Below are 8,140 nucleotides of genomic sequence, written 5' to 3' on the forward strand. Positions count from 1 at the left end.
CCCCTCTCTTTCCAACACCACCCTCAGCCCCTCAGGCCCTGAGACCTGCATTCCCCTCCAGCCTCCCGTCTGCCTTCAGAGCCTTGGCTCCAGTGAGAAATGGGCAGAAACACAGAATGGGCAGCCTCTGATGAGCTGCCTGTCTCCTCAGAGACTTGGCCTGTTCTCACATCACTGAAAGCTCACTCCCATCATCAGGGGAAAAAGAAAACCCTTACCAGACATCACAACACATACCTGATCACACACATTTGCAGACCTTTTATGCATGTTTGTTTGTTTATTTATTTATTATTTTTGGCCACACCTCGCAGCATGTGGGATCTCAGTTCCCCGACCAGAGATCGAACCCCTGCCCCCTGCAGTGGAAGCGTGGAGTCTTAACCACTGGACCGCCAGGGAAGTCCCTTTATGCATGTTTATACATAATAACCTGGAAAAAAAAAACACCCCAAACTGAAGAAATCTGAAAGGATAATGTAAAAGAAATAGAATTTGGAGCCAGCATATAAGGTTAGAAGTGAGGGAGAGGGAGTGAGGGTGCCTAGGTGAACCCTCAGCCAGTGTCCCTAACAAATCACTAGGGTGTTCCTCGCTGGGCGGACCAGGTTCAGTGGCACACAGGCCAAACGCTGCTGCCACACAGCCTGCTTTTTGAATGCCCTGGGGTGGAGAGCAACAGGGGCAGCTGCATTTTTGCAGCCAACAAGGAGCTACAGAGAATCATCCAGTCCCTCCTGCCTCTGCCTTCCAGACAGGGCTTCTTGTAACTCAAGTCAGGTTCTGCGCATCTTGGCTTTCTTCTCATCCCCTTCAGTCAACATCATCAGCAATCTTCAGACTTGAAGCAGGGTGGAGACCAAAATCTGCTCTCTTTAAAAAAAAAAGGAAAGCCCTTGCCTTAGGAGGACTTCGTCCAGCGTGGGCAGGTTACACTGTCCCCACCATGTCACCCCACCCGGCCAGAGTAACACAACATACCCCTGGCTGGATTTATGACCTCCCTCTCTCCTTCCCTTGCCAGGGAGAGAAAAAGGCCACAGTTTTGAGAAAAACAAGTATCAAGGGTTGATGTGTGTGCTGAACTTTAAAATGCTAAATGACGGTGAAAAATATTTTGGAAAAGAAACGATCTTCAAAATTGTGCTACATAGTAAAGTTAATGGAGCCCATATGGCGTCTACTAAAACTTAGAAAAACAAACTAAAAACAATACTTTAGCGCCTGCCAGGCTGAAATGTGATCTACTTCTTAATATTCACTCAACCCAGAGTAAAATGCTTTAAAATGGTAATGATTCCAAAGTGAAGGCCGAGCTCCGTGGATAAACAACAGACCTCAAACAACACGGGGGTCTCCGTTCTCATCCCAGCTCCAGGCAGATCGGGCAAATGGCTTCATCTCCTGGTTCCTTCTCAATTTTCTCAGCTCTAAAATGGGGATAGCAGGACTTCACAAGGGGTTTCCAAGGCACACTAAAATGATTGTCAAGCACTTTACAAATGTTTAATAACTGATGCTTTTTTCATAACGGGGCTTTGTAACATCCTTCATTATTCATTCGGTGGTGTGGAAACAAACGCGGAGGAGTCAAACGAGCACAGAGGCTACTTATTCGGAGCTTGCTTGCTGCAGTGAGGGCGTCAGCCACCGTCACTTGCATCGGGCAGAGACTCAGGCCCGAGAGGAGAGTGAGGAAGCTTCCTAATGAAAGAAAGGGAAGCCTTGGGGTGTGCCCGGGTCGGGGGATCGTTGGCATGGGGAAGGTGGAGGCGGGCTACCAAGAATCGGGGCGTCCTCTGTGGTTGGTTTGGGGGGCATATTTGGCTTTCTTAGGTTGGTCCTGGCTGGAAAGGGGCTCCTGAGTTGGAAGCCGAGTGGTTTGGCTTCCCCAGCTGGTTGCGGCAGATGCTGTGAGTCAGAGTTCTACTGTCATATATGGTATGGCGTTGTCTGTTTGTACATTCAATCTCTCAGTGGAAAATAAAAAGGTGAGAGGGGTCCGACCACCCCAGAACAAAACTAGGCAACCGCCTGGTAGCCTAGGGAATAACTTGGACTTTTTGTACCTTTTAATCACTTTTAGAAGCGGCAGATTTAGAAGATAGACTGATAAACCAACAGTTTCACTCTGCGCAATCAGTGGGCACCACCGCTGGGCGAGCAATCCGGACGGACAGATGGGCGGGTGGTGACTAGTCCTCGCCGCAAAATGCCCCAGGGGCCTGAGACGAGTCACACAACCTCCCAGGGCTTCAGTTTCCTCGTGAAAAGGCGGAGAATTCCTATCCGTGGAGTCTATCTCATCGTTGGGTTTTGAGAATAAGTGGCTTCATGTTTGTAAAAAGAACCCTATAAAGCAGGTATTTAAAACTCTATAAAGGAGGTATTTTATAAGGCATTTTAGAAGTTTGAGAGGGAAGATTGTGGCTTAAGCCTTTGAAGTTTCACCCAGTGGGCTGGAGTCTTGAAAATTTTCCATGTGTCCCATGGGGAGACAGGCTGACTCTCCCTCAGACTCCCCACCTTTCCCACCTCTGCCTCCAGGAAGGCTGCCTCGTCCTCTCTGCACCTCCATCTTCCATCTTTGTGAACAGGATCACTAGAAACGAGAATTTCTTTAGTCCCCTGCAGGAAAGTTGAATGCTTGACTTGCACCTCTCACTGATTCACCCATTTGTCCGAAAAGAATGGGTTTCTTATTGTTATTTTTAAATGAAGTAACAAATATTTTTTTTAAATTTCTCATTTCTAATTTCTAATATAGTAAATATTGATATAACCAATATAAACAAAATCTCTGTAGGTCTTCAACAATAGTTAAGAGAACAAAGGGGTCCTGAGCCTAAAAATCGATTAACCACTGCTTTAGATAATCTTACCATTTGTCCCATCCAATGATTCTACATCTAGGATTCCATTCTAAGGACATAGAATTGCACATAAAAATTAATGCACAGTATGTTCATTGCAGCACATTGATCAGTGGAATCAGTCTAGGTCTCTGAATATGATTAGTTAAATAATTCATAGTATATTTAAAAGGTAGAATATTATATAGCTAGTGAACATACTTTCAAAGAATTTTAATGATACAAATAACTAATTTTCGACAAAGGTGCCAAGAAGATACAATGGGAAAAGGACTGTCTCTTCAATAAGTGGTGTTGGAACAACTGGATATCCACATGCAAAGGAATGAAATTGGACCCTCATCTTACACTGTACATGAAAATCAACACAAAATGGATTAAAGGCTTAAACTTAAGACCTGAAACCATAAAACTCCTAGAAGAAAACACAGGCAGTAAACTCTTTGACGTCACTCTTAGCAATATCCTTTTAGATCTCTCTCCTCAGGCAAGGGCAACAAAAGCAAAAATAAACAAGTGGGACTACATCAAACTAAAAAGCTTTTGCACAGCAAAGGACATCATCAACAAAATGCAAAGGCAGCCAACTGAATGGGAAAATAATATTTGCAAATGATATATCCAATACGGGGTTAATATCCAAAATATTCAAAGAACTCATACAACGCAAAATTTAAAAAATAAGCGATTAGACTGAAAATTGGGCAGAGAACCTGAACAGACATTTTTCCCAAGAAGATATACAGATGACCAGCAGGCACATGAAAAGATGCTCAATATCACTAATTAGGGAAATGCAAATCAAAACTGCAGAGAGATATCAGCTCACACCAGTTAGGAAGTCTATTATCGAAAAGACAAGAGATAGATGCTGGCGAGGATGTAGAGAAAAGGGAACCCTTGTGCACTGTTGGTAGGAAGGTAAACTGGTACAGCCACTATGGAAACCAGTGTGGAAGTTCCTCAAAAAATTAAAAATAAAACTACCATATGACCTAGCAATTCCACTTCTGGGTGTTTATCCAAAGGAAATGAAATCACTGTCTTGAAGAGATATCTGTACTCCCATCTTCATTACAGCATTATTTCCAATAGCCAAGATATGGAAACAACTTAAATGTCCATCAACGGATGGATAAAGAAGATGTGTTCTCTGTCTATCTATCTACCTACAATAAAGTATTATATAGACATAGAAAAGAAGGAAATCCTGCTATTTGCAACAACATGGATGAAACTGGAGGATATTAGGCTTAGTGAAATAAGCCAGATAGAGAAAGACAAATACTGTAGGGTATCACTTATATATGGAACCTTAAAAAAAATGGTTGAACTCATAGAAACAGAGTAGAATGCTAGTTGCCAGGAGTTGGGGGAATTGGGACAACAGGGAGATGTTGGTCAAAGGGTACAAATTTGAGGGAATTCCCTGGCAATCCAGTGGTTAGTACTCTGTGCTTCCACTGCATGGGGCATGGGTTCGATCCCTGGTCCAGGAACTAAGATCCCACAAGCCATGTGGTGTGGCCAAAAAAGAAGGAGCGGGGTACAAATTTCAGTTGTAAGATGGATACATTCTGAAGATCTAATGCACAGCACAGTGACTATAATTAGTAATATTTGTACTCTTGAAATTTGCTAAGACAGTAGATCTTAAGCATTCTCACACACATAAAGGTAACTGTGAAGTGATGAATGTGTAAATTAACTTGATTGTAGTAATAATTTCACAATGCATATCTATACAAAACCATCACATTGCACATTTTATTTTTTTTTAATTTATTTATTAATTTTTTGGCTGCATTGGGTCTTCATTGCTGCGTGCGGGCTTTCTCTAGTTATGGCGAGCGGGGGCTACTCTTCATTGTGGTGCGCAGGCTTCTCACTGCAGTGGCTTCTTTTGTTGCAGAGCACAGGCTCTAGGTGCATGGGCTTCAGTAGTTGTGGCATGTGGGCTCAGTAGTTGTGGCTCTCGGGCTCTAGAGCGCAGGCTCAGTAGTTGTGGCGCACTGGCTTAGTTGCTCCACGGCATGTGGGATCTTCCCAGACCAGGGCTCAAACCCGTGTCCCCTGCATTGGCAGGCGGATTCTTAACCACTGCACCACCAGGGAAGTCCTACATTTTAAATATATGATAATTTTATTTGTTATATCCCTCAATAAATCTAGGAAAAAATCATTTTAATGACATGCGTAAATACTAGCAGGATAATATTAAATGAAAAATGAAACTGTATTAGGTATAATCCTGATTTTGTGTATATGTGTGTTTATATGTGTGAAAAGGCTTAAAGAAAATTTACCAAATACACCAAACTGTTCACAGTGATTATCCATCTTTGGGTCATTGGACTTTGGGTGATTTTGTTTCATTATATTTATCGATATTTTACAAATTTCTATAAAAAACTAAAATATTATGTTTATAATTAGAAAAACACAAAAGTTATTTTTTAAAACACTTATAACACCACATTTATATTTTTAATACCGAAGCCTCTAACCCCCCCCAAAGGACAGGTCTCCACAATTTACATATTTTGGAGAAGAAGCATTTGTACAGCACTTATAAGCATGAAAACATGTATAACCACTGCTTAAATATCCAATCATGTGCCTGGAGTCTAAAAAAGTCATCTCTTTCATAAAACACCTCTTTTGAAATCTACCATGGGATAAGCCAGAAATCAGGCATACCAGTGGGAACAAGCAGAGGCCCCTGACCTCAATATAGGTGCATGGCTAAGGTCACAGGCTTTGGAGAAAATGCCAAGACGAAAAGATAAGCCTAAGGGGAAAGGACAGATGGACTCTCACTTTTATAAGCCAAGTCCCTGTAGAATCTGAGAGTCAGCCCGAGCTGGGGTGGGGCAGGCAATGGCAGGTGATTGGAAGAAGGCCAGAGAGGACATTGGCAACAGGGAGATATGGCAGCAGGGCCTCAGGCATCAATCCCAGGGGCTGGAACTTGTGGGTGATCTGAGGCTTTTAAGGAGCCAGAGGTGCAGTTCCCCAGTTCGAGGGGCTGTGGATAAAAGTGGGAAAACCTCAGTTTCAGAGGTACATCTGAAAGACCTAGCTCAGACATACCCAGTTCAGCCAAGTGACATGGTGCTAATTTCTACTTCACAGAGTTATGGTGGGGATTAGATGAAATATGATAGGTGAAATATTCAGCACAAAACCTACATAGTACAACTAAATCCAAGTCACTTTACCATTTATATTTATTATTGCTGTTGTTCTTGCTTTCTTGACTCTCATAAAATGGGGTTTGGGCATATGTGGGTAAGAATCAGGGATCCTCAGGCGACACTTTGCCTAATGGACCAAGCCTAGACATTCTTCATTAAAGACCACCCGGGTGGTCTCCAGACCTGCAGGAGCCTAAGTCAAGGGGAATTCATAGTGACACGCTGATTATTTGATCTTCTCACCTGGAGCATCAATGCCTTATCTGCACCACACCTGTATATACAGCGTGTAAAATGAAGCTTTACTGCCTTTATTAGTGTGTCTCTGGAATAGGAGGGAGTCAAAGCAGTGTTCACTTTCTTCTCTTAAGCCTTAAGTTGTAAAGTTGACAAACATTATGCAATTTTTGATTAAGAAACAGAATTACACATATAGATTATGAATCATACCTTAATCCAATTGACTATACCTTATGTAACCCATTTGAAACTTTTTTGGGGGGTTATAAATGTTTACCTCCAAATTTCCGACATTATAAGATAGAACCTTAACAAAGAAAAAAAAAGGGAGCTTCCCCTCCCGATTTCTATGCCCTTCACTCAAAGTTAAGAAAATATGCCCACACCTTTTGCTGTTACCTATGTTGGATCCTGCATTCCCAGCCTTGTTTACTTATAGCTTCAAGCTCAACTCCATCCAAATCCAGAACTAAAATAGGACTTAGGCAGCTAGTAATTGCTGTTTGGGACCAGTGTATGAACTTTAAGCCCTAGCACAATTATAAAAACTATAGTAATTATTTTTCATTTTTTTCCCCCTGCCCAGCATCCCTCCTGCTTCTTCTGGTAACACTATCCTATTTTTTCTGGTGGGCATGGGGGATCGGAGGGTTGGGGGCAGGGGAGGTCAGTGCCTCCTTGCCTCCACGTAGCCATGGTGGAACTCTAGCGTTCTCTGCTTATGAAACAGAAGCCTTTTCAGACTCCAGATGTATGATTGGATGTTTAAGCAGTGGCTGTACCGACCATGTCCTGAGATTCTGATTCAACCGGGGCAGGGGCATCATTATTTTTTAAGTTTCCCAGGCGGTCATAGTGTGCAGAAGACAGGTGGAGATCCACTAGACCAGGGCAAGCAAGCCATGACCGTGGGGACCCTGAGATCTCCTATCTCTCACCAACTCAAGGGACTCTCCTTCTGCCTGCCCTTTCTCCATCTTCTCCCTCGTGAATTTCCATCTGGTTTATCCATATTACAAAGTGCGGAGTTGTGCTTTAAAGTTATACAGAATTAATATTTTTAGTTTTAAAAAAATCACCAGAGTTGGTGGATCACTTGTGACATTTTTATTCTCAGACTCGACTGCAGGGTCTGTGTCATCCTAAACAGACTCTACCATTCCCAATCATGACATATTTGGGTTAACAGAAAGGTTATTCTGACAGTTTTGTGAGAAGACTAGTGATGAGAAGCAGCAAAGGCCGTTTGGGGGCTGTTTCTAGGTGGGCACATTCTGCTAGGAAATCTCTCTCCTAAAGTAGAAAGAGACCTGAGACCCAATAAGATTAAAACGAGCCTTGTGAGTGTGTAAAAGGACATCCTCTTCAACTTTGGGAGCTACCTGGACACGAGAATTCTAATTCAGATACTGATGTAGGATTCCTATGGTCCACGTATTAGCTATACCTCTGTCTCCAAAACACATATTTTAAATTCTTGAAATCAAGACTTTACAAATATAATAGACAAATGGATTTGTTTGAGCCCGTGCTCTGGGATGCAAAGCATGCCCAGTTTACCCTCACAGAGGTTCCTGTGTAACAGACTATACATGATACTTTCTGTGGTACATCATTCAATATCTCCCTGGCAGCAGCAGCTAGAAATGACTGCTTACACACTTCACGCTCACGGATCCATGGGCTACCGAGACACGGGGTAGAAAGTCTTTCATTCCACGTCCTGAGGCTCGCCTTCCACCTGCTTTCTACTTCAGCAACAGGGACACCTGTCATAATCCCAGTCTGGGTTCTCTGGCCAAGCTACAGTTTGTATTGGTGAAATCTGAA

This window comes from Balaenoptera acutorostrata, chromosome 11 (assembly GCF_949987535.1).
Source record: "Balaenoptera acutorostrata chromosome 11, mBalAcu1.1, whole genome shotgun sequence".
Taxonomy (NCBI): domain Eukaryota; kingdom Metazoa; phylum Chordata; class Mammalia; order Artiodactyla; family Balaenopteridae; genus Balaenoptera; species Balaenoptera acutorostrata.